Source organism: Hibiscus syriacus, unplaced genomic scaffold (genome assembly GCF_006381635.1).
Source record: "Hibiscus syriacus cultivar Baekdansim isolate YM2019G1 unplaced genomic scaffold, ASM638163v2 tig00110678_pilon, whole genome shotgun sequence".
NCBI classification, from domain to species: Eukaryota; Viridiplantae; Streptophyta; class Magnoliopsida; order Malvales; family Malvaceae; genus Hibiscus; species Hibiscus syriacus.
The window spans coordinates 2527473-2545169 of NW_024062822.1; the positions used below are offsets into that span (position 1 = coordinate 2527473).

At 34.8% G+C, this 17697-nt stretch overlaps 1 pseudogene; it reads left to right on the forward strand.

Annotated features, from left to right (window-relative positions):
* The first annotated feature begins 1245 nt into the window (after positions 1–1245).
* LOC120138220 lies at positions 1246–2907 on the forward strand (annotated as a pseudogene).
* The last annotated feature ends 14790 nt before the right edge of the window (positions 2908–17697 follow it).

A 17697-nucleotide genomic window follows, 5' to 3' on the forward strand; every position in this document is an offset into this window, starting at 1 on the left:
TAAATATTAAAAAATATTAATGTTGATAAAGACACTGCCCATTCAATTAAAGACACCTTCTCTTCCTTTATTTTTTTTTATTTCTTTTCAATAATATATATGTTTATATTTAATTTATTTATATGATAAGATTCATTGCTTTGGCTAGGAGCTTTCAAAGGGCAAAAACATCCTTCCTCAGCTCCGTCCATACCTTTTCTTTTTCGGTGCAGTTCCTCCTTATCTACCATTACGGTGGTTATTTAGTTGTGTTTTTATTGTATCTTTGTATTATGTCTTCACTTAATCTTTGCGCTCAAAATTGTCTAATTGAGTAATACTTAACAGTTGATAACATTTTTGTATATATTTTAGGTAAATTCTAATTTCTACAACTCAACTTTTATTAATTTTGATTTTGATTATTAAAGTTTAAGTTATCAATGGATTTTAAAATTATTTATATTTTAATCATTTTATCTCTAATTATGTGTTGATTTACTTTTTAATCACGTAAGCATCAACTCAATTTCTGATATCATTCATCTTGATATGTCGTCACACCAATTGTTAGACCTAAAATTTTCATATCACGCTATTCTAATCTCTAAGTTAGAATTTAACCTTTATTTTATTTAATATTTTCAAATCACCCACGACACACTCAGTGCCATAATCATGGTGTACTTGGGGCGGGTATACATTCATCCTAAAATTTGAATTTTTTTCGATTAGCTATTGGTTTTACTGATAATGTTTACCTTAAAATTTTATTTGTATTCATCTTATATAATTTTTTTTATTATTAATATATATGTATTCTCTTTAAAAAAATATTTTTGAATTCGAGGTTAAAATCATTTGATCACCATCTTCCTATTTTCATCTGTACCAGTTGAAGGTCGTTGAAAAATATTCCAAAACCCTTAAATCTCAAAATGACGACTATCAACCGTCGAAAGCATTTTGATACCGGAATTATAGACCATTTCAAAACCTCGTATTCAAAAATATTTTTTGAGAAAGCATTGCCAACTTGACCATTTCAAAGCATTTCTGAGAAAGAATAGCTCAAGTTGGCAATGCAAAACTTCCCAAAAGAGAATGTGCAGGAAATGAACACAAAACCCAGAAATTCAGGAGCTCCAATATGTTAACAAATTTCAGAAGTTGTCCCCAGCAAATAGCAATGCGGAAGAAGTAAAAATCCTAGAGAAAGGATATCAATATAATAAGTACAGTAGAATGAAAAATGGATAACAAATTTTAGAATTGCTAATGGACATGAATAAGGATAACGAGCTTAATTCCAGATTTAAGCTTTCAGTTAGATGCTACAATTTTTTTATGATGTTATTATCAAAATTCTTGATGATTGATGAAATGAAATCTGTTTATAGTGAGATGTTGAACGACCAGGTTTGGCCTAATGTTTTTACTTGGAATACTATGGTTAATGGTTATTGTAAGATTGGGAATGCGATTGAGGCTCAATGCTATGTTAGTAAGATTGTGCAGGCTGGATTGAGTCCAGGTACATTTACTTACACTTCTTTGATATTGGGGCATTGTAGGAATAAGGATGTAGATAGCGCATTTAGGATTTTCAGAATGATGCCAACTAAGGGTTGTCAACGAAATGAGGTTTTGTATACAAATTTTATTCATGAACTATGTGAGGCTAGACGGGTTGACGAGGCTATTAAGTTGTTTGAGGCGATGGGGGAGACTTCTGTTATCCAACAGTTCGTACATATACAGTGATTATTTGTGGATTGTGTGAGGCTGGGAGGAAGTTGGAAGGAATCAAATTATTCCAGGAAATGTCTGACAAAGGGTGTGAGCCGAACGTTCATACTTATACGGGAATCATTGATAGCTTATGTAAAGAAAATAAGGTTAATGAGGCAAGGAAAATGTTAGGTAGGATGTTAGAGAAAGGGCTGGTTCCAAGTGTGGTCACCTACGATGCTTTAATTGATGGATATTGCAAAAATGGATTGATGGAAGCTGCATTGGAAGTTTTGGGTATGATGGAATCTAATAATTGTTGTCCGAATGATCGAACATATAATAAATTGATAGCTGGGTTTTGTAAGAAGATTGTTCACGAGGCAATGGTATTTCTTGATTAGATGCTTGAACTTAAGCTAGTACCAAGTGAGGTCACTTATAATTCATTAATTCATGGGCAGTGTAAAATGGGGCAGTTAAGTGATGCCTTTAGGCTGCTTGAGATGATGATGAAGAATGGCTTGATTCCTGACCAATGGACTTACTGTGTTCTTATTGATCCCCTTTGTAAAGTTGATAGGGTAGAAGAAGCATATATTCTTCTCTACTCTCTCAAGGAGAAAAGCTTGAAAGCAAATGTTGTATAGACTAAAAGAAGCAGAGGATATGATAATTAGGATGAACAAAGAAGAGATTCTTTTTTATTCTGTTACATACACGTTACTTTTAGATGGATATGGATGCTTGAGATTAATGCATTCTGCATTTGATGTTCTCAAACGAATGTTTGATGCTGGCTGTGAGCCTTCTCATCACACATACTTTTTCTTAATAAAGTACCTGTTGAAGGAACAAAAGAAAAGTGATGGCAGTCCTGCATTGAATATGCCTCCAAATGTCATGTTGGTTAATCACGCTGATGTCTGGAAGTCAATGGAATTTGACACTGCTCTAGATTCATTTGAGAAAATGCGTCAACATGGTTCTGTACCCAATGCTAACACTTACAACAAGCTTATTATAGGGCATTGTAGAGTTGGCCGATTTGTAGTAGAACAAAAGCCAATTGAACATATGAGAGATCAAGGAATATCTCCTGATGTAGACGCCTACAATTCTGTTCTTAGTTGTTCCTGTGAGTTGGGAATGTATGATGATGCTGTGATGGTTGTGGATCTAATTATCAATAGCTGAAAATCTTGAGGCAAGTACACATTTTCTTTTGTTATATTTGTTCAAATACTAGCGTTTTTTGACCCCCCCCCCATTAATCATGTTCTTTACCTATCCTTATTCGTACAACTTTCACTGTTTTTGACTTTATGCTCACTTTACCTATCTTACAGAACTTGAACGGAATGCGTTTACAGTTTCTTGACTTGATTAACAAAGTTTGGGAAGAAATTACCTATATTTTACAATTCAACTTCTATTTTTTTTTTTTTTGTTTTGGTTCCACAATGCTCAATTGTTTAATTTGTTTGCCCTTTTGTTAGAATAGGATAACATATTTATGTCCTAATTGAGTGGAGAGACATTCGCTTTTTCCTCTTTTTTTTTTAAATGAAGAAAGGAGCTTTGATAACCTTTTTCTTCTTCGTTCACAGAGTAATCCATATATGAAAGAAGCAAGCATTTACTCAGAACAGCAGTAAAGCAATGGTTTTGGTACCATACACGAGAGGGATGACTAAATGGATATTGTGCTCCACAGGTAACTAAATAAATTTTCAACTATGTTTGTTTATATCGATCATGGAAGATAATCGTTTGCTTTAATTTCCTTGCTGCAGAAATCCATGCCTGCCCACAAGAGTCTACCGTAATCAAACCAGTTCGAAAGCACCATATTGAACCTAGCTGGCACCGTTGGTACTCACTGATAAAACCTTGATTTCAATTATCCAAAAACTCCCTTGATTTTGGCATATAGATTAGAGGATTTTAACTGGCTAACCCCATCTCATATGAAAAGAAAAAAAGACTCTACAGTGATAATGTCATTGAGCTTGGCGTACATAATGAAAATATGTGTAAAGTGTTTAAGGTTTTAATCATACCAATTTTGTTATTGAAAGTTTTTTAGAGGTGGCTCTAAGATTCAATCTGAAATATTTCTCAAACACTCCAAGGAAAACTCATCTTTGGTCTAAATTGAAAAGAAGAAGAAGAAGAAGAAATTGATTGCCACCACAGGATTTAATCGGCAATATGATGATGAAGATTATAGAAATTGTAATACAAGAGGATAAAATTATTTATAATTACGAACAAATTGATAGAATAGATAAATATTATAGGTTAAAATAAAAACACGTCAATAATTCCATTAATCATTTAACAATGGATGACAAAATTTATAAGGTTTTATAACATTAGTGACTAAATCAGAAAAAAAATTAGTTTGATGACTAAATTAAAAACATGATAATAATTGGTTGATCGACAGAGTAGTTTACCCATACTTTTATTTTGAAGCGTATATGAATCGTAAAGCAATTAACAAGATTCGAGTTCAAAAATAATAAAAAGAAGCAGATATTCGATCTGTGAACTGCTGCCTTAGTGAAAATTGATTTCAACTGGTTTTAATTTAATAATAGTTTATCATCACAATTCACAGTTAAGAAGAAAAAAATCAAATTGAAATGCATTTTTCATGGCATTAATGAATTCAAACTTTCTAAGATCATCAATGGTTCGAACTGTACACATTGTAGACATAGAAACATAGCATCTTATCTTTCTAACAAAAAAATTATACAAAACGTCGAAGCCAGCTGCTCCGTACTTCGAAAAGTACTTACGTGATGGTGGTCGGCAAGGTCAGCTTATTTACCTCGGATTTGTGCTTCAAGGTGGTATCCCCACCCATCAATTCTGACAAACCTTCGACCTTCACCGGAGGAGCTCTAACAATACTCATGTTCCTGAATGCATAAATGAAAGATGTTAAAATTCAGCATATTATCTAGTTAGAATATTTTTAAATTCTCCAACCAAGCTTTTCTTACAGGGAGTTGCTGCTGACAGAATAGCATTTGCTGATGTCGGGCATTGATAGGATTGAACACATTGTTATCCGTGGGCAGCTCCGACGGGTTTTCAAGCTTGACTTGCATAAAAAGTCTGTCTTTATCTGCCATATCCATACCAGGACGGGCGGTGGATGGGTGGTGCCTGAGGATTCTTTCCAACTGCTGCTGCTGAAATGATTAGTTTTGAGAATGAACCATTTGCTGCAACTGCGGATGCATTTGTCTTGTCATTTGAAGCTACACCATCAAATTAGCGAACAATTGTTGTTAAGTAGAGCATAACATGCAAAAGACTTCTTTAAAAAGGTAAAGAACGCAACACAGGAGATAAGTTAAATCAAGGAGCATCTCTTCTACGTTTTCATCCATAACTCCACAAACCAATTGCTGCACACTCAAAGAATCCAATGTAATCTCCCCAAAGACAATGACAACAGTAAAATCAGAAAAAGTCCATAAAGATCTCAGAGAAACTTGTAACCATAAAAATCCAGCTTGCTAATGATAAATCCAAGTCTAGTGACAGAAACTATACATACATGCTGGGCCATTCGAAGAGCATTTTGGTGCTGTGGCTGCAACTGTTACTGGATTGCACGCATTTTTTGTTGCTATGTTTGCTGCACTAAGTTCCTGGTACTATATTTGACAAGTTCAGCTAGAACCTCAAAGTTACTGCGATTAAAAATCATGTTAGATAATGCATCAAAGAGAGAAACCTTTATATAAAGGGGATAAAATTAAGTGTGCAGAAAGGAGACGGATGTATGAAACATCAAAAAGTTGAGAATATGAAAAGTCATACAAAAAGACATAAATACATACGTACATACATTATATATATAACAACCTAATTCAAAGGGAAAGGCGAGTTTTAGACCAGCGGTTTAGCTCTTATCCAAGATGAACGGGCTTTTTGTCAGAAACTGTCTAAATAAGGCATTAATATAATAGTGTCGTAATACTGAAATTATGATTCTCAGGTCATCATGGAAGATGTAAATGTACTGTATGTACATTCACTTCAAACCATAAATTTATGCATAGGCTATTCTAAAAATTTGTTCGAATTTAAAATTAAAGGGAAATCAAAATCAAAAGTTCTTCCTCCACCCATATGTGCCAGAAAGGTTACATGACAATGACTCCACGCAACATACATTCTCTTCTATAATATTCTAGACCAATTAACTAGAGAACCAAAATGACGGTTTTGGGAAGTTCAAAGCAGTACAGTGAACTAGAACCAATGCCATAAAGTAAAGCGAATTTAATTTCAAATTTACCTATATCCTGATGTTCGAAGGAACATCCTGATTAGTTCAATGGCTGAACATTGTTTTCTGTAATTATCAGTCAGAGCTTTTAGATTACGACCAAGTTTAGAAATATGACAGCTGAAAAAAAGGAGAGAAGACTTCCACTGGAGCTTCTGTGGCACCTTCAAACCCAACACCAGTCAGTAACCATGCTATGACCTTTCGAGAAATCTGTGATGCTTGCTCCTGACTAAGATGCTTCTTGGGAGTCTTCCTGCTATTTATGTTTGCACCCTGTTCCATATTAAGGTACTGAGTCCTTATACCAAGCCTCTCGATTATAACGGGACTTCAGTTTGAAACCTGTGGTAGAGTATCGAGAACTCCGTAGGACTCTATTGCCTTTTTATCCCGCACTCTGCTTGTTGGAGGGAGGGGACTATCAGGCACACAGTTCATTGTAAAAATTGTTTCAAGGAAGAAAGGGGTGTCATCATCGGCTGAGTTATTGCCATCTAGACCAGTATTTCCATATCCCGTATACTGATCATCCTGAAATGCCACTCGTCTTCTCTTTTGCTTCTCGAGCGTTCTAAGATACATAGTCATTTGACATTTTCTCTAGCATACGTTTTTCAGACTCTCGATCCCCAAAAGACATAGAGCCTTGTAAGTTTATAATTCATAATAAATTGATTATACCAAATCTCTGGCAACTCTTCGTTCCTATGTCTCTGGGATAAGCTATCAATTCCGATTCACCATACCTCGATACAGCACTAAAAGACAATTTTGACTGATTTCCAGAAAACAGGAAATAGTTAGAAACTTTCAGTTAGACATGCAGTAGGATTTAAGAAAGGGAAACATCAGTTGGATGTAAGAATCAAATGAAGTTTCTGAAAAACATGGAATAATTAAAAACTTACGATTAAACATAAGGGGAAATACATTTGGTTGTAAAAATCAAATACAACTTCTCAAAAATGAAAAGTAAAAAAAAAATTAACTCTTCTTTAATTTTCTAAAAGCAAGTGCATGATTTTAGTTATACACAAAATTACTATAACCGAAGTGATAATTAGTTTTCACCATTCACTCAGTTGTTTGAAATACAAAATAAGTTTGTTTCCATTAATCACTGATAGAAACACTTGAGCAATAAACTGTAAAGCTGAACATTGAAGTAAAGAGAAAAATCAGATCTTGGAGGGTGCCGTATTAGATGCAGCACCACCATCATGTGACGACCCCTCCAAAGTAAAGTACACGTCATCACCGTGCAATTGTAAATCTAGCCGAAGCAAAAAATAATAATTTCTTTTTCCAAATAACTAAATACTTTCAGTTAGTTCGTTATTGTGAAAAAGCATCTTACAATTTGGATTAAGCATTGAAACAGCAACTGAAGAAGAAGAAGAATTAGCGGCGTTGGCAGGATGAGATCTGAGGAAGAGAGCGATGGTGGCTTTATCAAACAAGAGGGCTCCACCTGAGCTGGAGATGGATTTGAGCCCTAGACACTGAATCGTCAACGCACATGAACGATTCCCACGCCGAAGGGGAGGAGAGAAAACGAACGAAAGAGGCGTACGTTGAGTCTCCCGGCCATTCTCTCCAAATGCCGCACGACTCCAGCAGTCGAACTAGGTCGTAGCCGCGTCCGTCGTTGCCGAGAAGTGCCATTGTTTTGGTTGGCGGGAGGGAAAAAGACTTGGGAGTTTTCAGATTTTGGATACCGTTATGGGTCTAAAAGTCGGGAGACTGGGTTGACAATTTTTTTCTCCCTAGTGTTGGGCCAAATTTATGCTTATTGGTCTGATTCAGAAATTAATTTAGGATAAATTATGCCATTAGTCACATTTCTTTTCGATCTGACCTAATTTTGATCATTAATTTTTTAATTAAGTACGTTCAGTTCCTTATGTTATCAGTCCATCCAATTTAAGTTTCTCAACCATTAATATCCATTCACTCATTAACTAAAGTCTGAGTTGACAATTAAAAATTAAAAAAAATCAAAAATACCCATGTGTTTCTTCTTCTTCTTTGTGAAGATGTCCAAAAACACCCACATGTTTCTTCTTCTTCTTCTTTGTGGAGATGTCCAAAAACACCCACGTGTTTCTTCTTCCTCTTCTTCTTTTTCTTCTTCTTTCTTTGTGGAGGTGCTTAACGGAAGGGCGTCAAATGCATGGTCTTTTGTGTAGGGCCTTTCAACACCGATAGTGCGAAGAAATGTTTCATAGAGACTCATCCAAAACTTCTAGGTCATCCCTATGAGTATAGAAGAGAACGGTAAGTATATATAATATAAGCCAAAGCGAGAGGTAAACTGAGAAATTGTAAAATGAATTTTGGTTTTATCTGCCATTAGTGTTTCATGAACTTTACCCAATTTTGAACTTCAGATTAATATTGGGTAAACTATGCCAATAGTCTCTTTTATTTTTAGTCTGACCAACTTTGGTCACCGATTTTTTAATTAAGTACGCTTAGTCCCTTACGTTATCAATATGTTCGGTTTAAGTCCCTTCTGTTAGTTACTGTTAACCTTTAACGGAATTGTCATGTGTAACCTAATTTTTTTAAAAAAATTGGGCAACTCTTCTTACGTCAACTCTTCTTTTTAAGTCAACTCCTCCTCCTACTCTTCTTCTTCTTCTTCTTCTTCTTCTTCTTCTTCTTCTTCTTCTTCTTCTTCTTCTTCTTCTTCTTCTTCTTCTTCTTCTTCTTCTTCTTGTTGCACATTTAAAACAACTTGATTTGAAACTAACCAGAAGGCTTCATATCAGATGTTTCAGTAACTTCAACCTTAGCATGAGTAATATCTAGGTTGCTTCTCATCAACAACAAACAAGATTTTTAGGTATATATGAACAATAATGTTGAATGGAAAAAAGAGCGATAATAACAATATCAACTTGTTGTCGTAACCGGTTTTCGTCCGGGCACGAATTTTTACTTGGCGGGAAAAATAATGTCGATACAAAATAATTAAAAAAATGGTTTGGGAGTCGCCATCGGCCTTTTGGGTTAGGTATGTCGAATACCTAAAAATTACCTTTTAAAAGAGTTTTTTAAGAAAACATCAGTTAAAAGATAAACTGATATGCGTTTAACCAAAAATTCGTTCTTTTTAGAAATAAAAAGGGATTCGTGGTCGGTTACGTTTAGGGAAGGATTAGCACCCCTACAACGCTCAAAATTTGTACTTTTTAATTATAAATTGTCTCTAATAATAGAATTTTAAAAATTCAAATATATTTAATTTATAATTATGTTATTTCAAATTTCATTACTATAATTTTTAAGAAAATATATTAATTTAAATATATTTATAAAAATATTTATTTATTTAGAAATATCAGAAAAGTACTTCTAGGTGCCTTAAGACAGCTCTTTTCTCTGATAAAAATAAATATTAAAATTTAAATAATTTAAATAAAACTAAATTATAATTTTTATAATGTTTAATTATTTAAAATACCAGAATAGGACATTCAGTTGTTTTAAAACTGCCATTTTCTTTGATATTGAAAATAAATATACATTATTATTTAATATATATATATATATATATATATATATTATTATTATTTATTTATTTATGTGACTAATATGAAAATAATAATAATATAAAAGTAATAACAAATTAATATTATAAATAAATAATATTTAAAATAAATTTAAAAGTAATAATATTAAATTGCAAAATATATAAAAACAATCAGGATCAAAATGAAAAGAAACAAAATCTTGGTGACTAAAAAAGTAAAATATCAAAATTAAAGGGCATAATTCGAATTAACAAAAAACTTAATGCTAATAATGTAATTTAACCCTATTTAATTAATTCGGGTTAAAAAATAAATTAAAAAAATTATGAAGGACTAAATAAGGCATTTAACCTAAATATATGCATAATACAGGTAAGGACTAAATTAAAATAAAATAAAATTATAAGACTAAACTAAAATAATCAAAAATCAATTTCAGTGACTAAATTGTAATGATTACAAACTTGGAGCATTGCGAACAGGGTTTACCCTCTTCTTAAAACGCACCGTTTCATTATAAAACGACGTCGTTTTGTATCGGGTATAAAATATCCCAAACGGCTGGCCCTTCGGGCCAGCTCTCATTTCTTCTCATTTCTCTTCTCTCTCTAGCTGAGAGAGAAGAGAATTCTCTCCATTCTCTCTATTATTTCCCTCACCGGAGAGAACACGGTCTCCGACCGGCAGTCGCACTCCGGCGCCGGCCACCGTCAACGGTGGCTGGAAATTTTTTTAAAATACCCTAGGATATAAATCTCACCGTTCTAAGGCCAAATCCGGCATCTATTTTCCCTAAAAGTCCCTGGAATTTCCTAGATCTAAGAAAATACCTTCGGTATTTTCGGTACTTCGGCGATGTTTGGTGTTCTCCGGTGGTTCTGCTTCCTCCGTAAGGGTTTCTCCTCTCTTTTCTCTCGATTTTTTTCTGGTTGCTTCGTTGTTGTTGATTGGGATGTTTGGTATATTTTTTTGCTCTTGTTTCTGTTTTTCTCCGGTTCTTCCTCCTTTTTCGTTTTGCAGGATCCGGTGGCTTTTATAGCCACCACGGAGCCATGCTCGGATCGGTCCAGAGGGGGAAGTTCGGTGAGTCACCGAGCTATGTGGTGACTCACCCCATTGCCGCGACGTGTGGGGGGGCAGCTGGCTTCTGGAGGCTTCTGGCGAGGCGGCGGCTTCGTGGCTGTAGCGGGTTCGAGCATCTGGCATCTGACCGTCGGTAATGGTCTCTGGCAGCTGGAGAGGCGGCTGTGGCGCTAGGGTTAGAAACCCTAGCTAAAACCCTAAATGTTTAGGGTTTTATTTTGGTCTGGGTCGATTGATTGGGCCTTCAATTTGGTCTTGTAATTAATAATAAATAATAAATAATAATAATAATAATAATAATAATAATAATAATAATAAATAATATTAATAATAATAATAATAATAAATAATAATAATTTTAATTTTAATAATAATTTTGACTTCTTTTGAGTAAAACTGAAATGTTGAAAACATCATTCCAGAGGTCTTAAAAACATCATGCACTGCAGGACTTACAGATGACCCTAAGGCTTTGAAAACATCAAAAAGCTCCCGAAGGCTTTTTGGAAACATCATGCACTGCAGGACTTACAGATGACCCTAAGGCTTTGAAAACATCAAAAAGCTCCCGAAGGCTTTTTGGAAACATTATGCACTGCAGGACTTACAGATGTAGGAAATAGTTTAATAAGTAAAAAAACTAAGGAAATCGTTTTCTTACTTTTCAACAATTTCATTTTTAGAAAAGATAAAATGAGAAACTATGGAAATCGTTTTCTCATTATTTTTTCAAAATAACAATATCAAAAAGCTCCCGAAGGCGTTTTATAAACATCATGCACTGCAGGACTTACAGATGACCCTAAGGTTTTGAAAACATCAAAAAGCTCCCGAAGGCTTTTTGGAAACATCATGCACTGCAGGACTTACAGATGACCCTAAGTCTTTGAAAACATCAAAAAGCTCCCGAAGGCTTTTTAGAAACATTATGCACTGCAGGACTTACAGATGTAGGAAATAGTTTAATAAGTAAAAAAAACTAAGGAAATCGTTTTCTTACTTTTCAACAATTTCATTTTAGAAAAGATAAAAATGAGAAACTATGGAAATCGTTTTCTCATTATTTTTTCAAAATAACAATATCAAAAAGCTCCCGAAGGCTTTTCAGAAACATCATGCACTGCAAGACTTACAAATGACCCTAAGGTTTTGAAAACATCAAAAAGCTCCCGAAGGCTTTTTGGAAACATCATGCACTGCAGGACTTACAGATGACCCTAAGGCTTTGAAAACATCAAAAAGCTCCCGAAGGCTTTTTGGAAACATCATGCACTGCAGGACTTACAGATGACCCTAAGGTTTTGAAAATATCAAAAAGCTCCCGAAGGCTTTTTGGAAACATCATGCACTGCAGGACTTACAGATGACCCTAAGGCTTTGAAAACATCAAAAATCTCCCAAAGGCTTTTTGAAAACATCATGCACTACAGGACTTACAGATGACCCTAAGGCTTTGAAAACATCAAAAAGCTCCCGAAGGCTTTTTGGAAACATCATGCACTGTAGGACTTACAGATGTAGGAAATAGTTTAATAAGTAAAAAAAACTAAGGAAATCGTTTTCTTACTTTTCAACAATTTCATTTTAGAAAAGATAAAATGAGAAACTATGGAAATCATTTTCTCATTATTTTTTCAAAATAACAAGTCAATTAGGTAACATACCCCAATCTCAAGATAATATTCATTTTTGTGGATTGCATCCATCTCTTCTTCAGATGTTTGCATGATTCCTGTATTTATGGTTTTGAATACCTTCTTCGTGTAAGGTATTTTTTCCATGAATCTTCTTGTTCTTCTGAAGATCTGTAAAACTTTATGTTTAAATGCACTCAGATGTATCAATGTAATGCATTGTATATTGTGTAAATGATATTCTTATGAATGCATGAATGTTGATGCAATCTTTATTTGACTTCAAAGTGGTGAACTTGGTCTTCCTTCACTTCATCATTTATTGCCATGGTTACCTCTGGATATCAGTGTAGAAACTTATGCTGTCAAGCTTGCATTTTTACATAATCATCTGATCAACTTGTATCTTTGCATTTTCTTTGCTTCATTTAAGTCTCAGAAGAAATGTTTCACTTGTGGAACTCTTGTCGTAGTCAAAATTATGACCCTGATGCTCCATTTTGTCTTGGATAAAACCAACTTTATTTGCTTGGAGTTTGTGTAGAAATCCCATAAAGCTTTCATTTTTGAAAAGAGAATCTATCATCTTTGAAGAGTGTAGATGTAGATATGTGACTCAGCGGGGATTAATTAGGGGAGTAGAGTCTGTTCTGATTTGACTCTTGAAACACATCATAAGGAGAATTTATCTCAATTCCTTTCATGTCCCCATATTTAAATCAGATCTTGAATAAGGCAACTTGGACCATATCATGTCGAGATGCTTAACAACAACCTGTAGTTCAACCTTAATTGGTACCACTAGTTTCTTGTTGTTAAAATTTCAGCTCTCTTTCTGTGGAAAGAAATTTTCATCATATCTCACTTCTAATCTTGGGGTTGAAGAAGACAAACTTCATCTTGGATCAATAACTAGAAACCATATGATCGCAACATTGGTTCAGTATCAGAATAGCAGGTTCGTAAAACATTTGATAGTGCATTCATCTTTTCCTGTGGTTTCTGTCGAGATGTAAAACACTTGACAACACATTCATCCTTTTCTGTGGGATGTAAAACACTTGACAACACATTTATCCTTTTCTGTGGCTTCTACTCAGATGTTCGTAAAGCATTTGACAAATACATTTATCCTTTTCTGTGGCTTCTGCTCAAATTTCTCAATTATTGAAGCTTTTTACCTATTGTTCAAAGTTTTTGAATGACGTCACAATACCACTTGAGAACAAAACTTAATAGGAATTCAAGTATAATGTTGGTATGACCAAAACGTTGGTCAAATTCACGATATATGCTAGTGTCGAGTTGAATAAAAGATACCAACTGATCTTGATATCATCTCGGGCAAGGGCAAGTGTGATATTGATCATGTTTTCTTCTGTAATGAGCGTTGTAGGAATTAGAAACACATCAGCTATAGGGGCCATGTACAGAAAGAGGTTCATGGAATTCTTGCCGCTGGGGATGAAACACTCATGATAAAACCAAAATAGATGAAAACTCAGTTCACCCTGGCTAGCAATGATGATCCCAATAACAACGGGAATGGGTAATATATGTAAGCTGAGCCTCTTTCTTCAATGTCGTAAAGTAAGCAAAACTGATGTGAAAAACAGATTTATAATCTCAACATTATGGTTGAAACTAACTGCCAGGAATCAAAAAAAATATTTCCAATCATCATCGATACACAGAATGCAAAATTCAAAGCCGAGATTTTGAGGAACTGAACTCTGGATCGAGTAGTCTGTCTGGGGACCATCTTTATCCATGCAATCATGATGTAGCTTAATAAAGAACACACTGTTATGTGACACATGGTTAAAAAGATTAGGTATTTGAAACCATACTTGCTGAGTAGATATTTGTTCAACAACAGGACCCTAATGCAACTGCCTGATGAACGAAGCAATTATGTATGGTTAGCTCGACTGTTACTGTTTCGTCATTTTCATTCTTCATATCTTTATGTCTCATTGGAAATATTTGTTCAAGTCAATGATCTTGACACATGATGATGTGGGCCTTCAGCATGCCCCAACAATTACTGATACGAATGTTCAGAATACATCAACATTCCTCATTCTGATTGAAAAAGGCTTTCAGCATGCCCCAGCATTTTGCTGATATAAACATTCAAGATACATCAACATTCCTGATTCTGATTGAAAAAAAAGGTTTTCAGCATGCCCCAATATTTGCTTCTTGTTAATTTGAGCCTTCAAAATACCCCACATGGATATGTCTGTAGAAACCTTTAAAATGCCCCAATATTTGCTGATGCAGATGCTAAAAGTATGCTCAATATTACTTCTTGTTGAGATGAGCCTTCAAAATGCTCAAATATTCATATTGCTGTGAACCTTCAAAATGCCCCAATATTCTATTTCTGGTTGAAATGGGACCTCAAGATGTCCATATAGATCTGTCTGATTCACTCTCAATGTCTGTTTAACTGAAATGTCATGATCCCCACGAGGTCCAATTTTGACAATGAACTGTTGTAGGTACTTATAGCTTTATTCGTGCCCTAAATCTGTTTATCTTGAATACTCTCATTCTGGTGTTACTAAACAGTAGTATTGTCAAGTAAGTGGAGAAATTCTCTTCATGTTGTCACAAACTTAAGAAGTACTCAATCATTCTGACAAAAACGTCTAAGATTTGTGACTTTTGAATGAGGTGACTATTTTCTGTATCTGGAGGGATTTAGTCAGACAGAGCAGTATAAATAGCTTGGTAATCCATTCCAGGCTGACACAGTGGCTTATCATCTTTCAGTGAAGGCCATCTCTAAAATATACTTTTCTGTGGGAGAGAAACCAATTTATGCGAACAGTAATCTGATGCAATGGCAAGACTACATATACAGTGGTACAGGCTTTTGAAAAATCTGCACCCATGCAATATGTTGATTCTGATAACAACTCATCTGATTATGAAGCGATATTTCAGGATGATTTCACAAATATTGATAGTTCTTCTGATATTGAGGAAATCTTGAATTCTGATTCTAATGAGGAGAGTAAACTGTTATACTTGACAAAAATGGGATTCTCAGAGGCTGAGGCTTCAATAGCCATGGAGAGATGTGGTCCAGATTCATCAATTGCAGAGTTGACAGATTTTATATGTGCTGATCAAATGGCTAAGGCTGCTGACGTACTTCTTCCAGTAGAAGGTAGGAATTCATTATACAATGACCCCAATTACAAGCAAAGGCGAAACTTGGGCTATGATTTTTGAAAAGGAAGAAGCATAGGAAGCTTGAAAAGAAGCTTCTTAATGAAGACGATCATGCAGTTCATCTTTCAATTCTAATGATTGGTTCTGAGGTTCCTACCGAACCAGATCAGATAACTCAAAGAACACTTCCAGAAGATGCTATTGGGTCTTCTTATTTCTACTATGAGAACGTGGCACTTGTTCCAGTTAATGTTTGGACTGAAATGTCAAAGTACTGATGTTGTAAAACCAAAACTTGTAGATTCAAAGTATTTTCATACTGCTACACTGAAAATGGGCTATGTTCATAATCTGCCAATTGAGAACAGATTTCCTCTTATTCTACTTCCTTCATGTGCCATACATGATGCTTTTCCATTGACAAAGAAATGATGGCCTTCCTGGGATCCAAGAACAAAGTTGAACTGTTTATAAACATGTACATGAAGTGCCAAATTGACAGTAAGGATCTGTAAGGCTCTTAAAGCTTATGACAATGAGCCACCTTCAAGTGTCCAAAAGTATGTTCTTGATGAGTGCTGAAAATGGAATCTGGTATGGGTTGGAATGAATAAAGCTACTCCACTTGAACCTGATGAGGTGGAAATACTTCTAGGTTTCCCTAAAAACCATACATGAGGATCTGTATAGAGACATGTTCCATGGTGGTATCAATGTCCTGTCTCTTTTCTGGGATCAGTGATGCAAAGGTCGCCTTCTACTGTCTTAGCATACTTTTAAAAACAGATGTGCAAGAACTAAATGATGATCGGTTGGAGCAATTGATGAGTAGATTTGTCGAATTCGACCTTGCTGTCGGTGGTATCCAGCGTAACAACCTTACTGGAAGAAATAAACATCATCAGGATAAACTAGAATATTTTTGTTGGTGCATTTTCTTGCAATGACTGCTACGACGGCTGTCTCTTCTGTTGCTCCAAAATACACACTGCCATATCCCACTCTTCCCTAACCATGGAAAGGTTTAGTTGATGGTAAAACTTGTTATCTTCAACTTTTGGAATCCGGAGTGCAGGTAGTGACTTATTCATGGTTTTATGATGTAATCTTCTAGAGAACATGAATTGATGGTTGGGGAAAATAATCTGTCTGGTGATGCTTATCGCCCTCAGCATGAGATAAACGATAATCTTTCTTAATGAGCTGCTAATAATGTTATAGGGGAGTGTCACAAGTTCAATTCTCCAGACTTTCTGGCTTCTTGGACCACTTGCCTTCAAAAATGTGAAGTGCTTCATTCTTCTGGCCTCGTTCATTCTTTTTCTACAACAGAGGTAGAATAAGCAACAATTGCTTTAAAGACCTTCCTCATTTGAGACTGTCCTGTTTGAAAATGTTTTTTCTCCTTTCTTTATTGAAGAATGAAAGAATTTTGCAAAGTATTACCCCTTTCAGGTTCATAATATAATCGAATCATAAACAATGAGTTTAATGAATATCAAATAAATCAACTACACTTTCAAAAATCATAGTCCTATGGCAAGTGTCAAAATTATTGACTGATTTGAGGTGTAGGTTGATTTTGGTAAAGTAGGTTCTTTCAAGTTGGTTCAGTATGTCACTTCGGGCTTCCACTAACTTGAAGAAATAGTTGTTATGCTCATCTTGTAGAGATACTTCTCGTTTCTAGAATCTCAGGAATGTTTTTGAGATGTGTGGTGCTTCATTAAGAGCTTAAGATCATCTCTTATGTCGTTGTTGCACCATTCAATATTCAAGCCGCCTTTTCAGGTTTTCAACTCGAATCTTCCTTTGCTTTCAAGATGTTATTTACATCTTGAACCCCCCTTTTATCATTTTTTATATCATGCATTAAAGATTTTAAAAACCAATTTTTGCAAATAAAAATCAATCTTGAGAGGCGGAATGAATTCTAAAGATATTCTCTCTTAATTGGATGCCTTCAATCTTGCTTTGCTTGACTTGGATTTGCCTTGCTGGGGATTTTTCCATCATCCGGATCCCTCTAGACTGCCAAATTTTGGATTCATTTCCATTTTTTTTATATTTTCATCATTTCTTGATCTTCTTGTTGAATATGAATATCTGAATTAATTGTACTTGATCCATCTTGTAACATGAGGCTCTCTGGAGTCACCCATCTTGATTCAATTTCTCCTTTTTTTTCCTTTTTTTTTTCTTTCTTTGCTGGATTTTTCTTTTT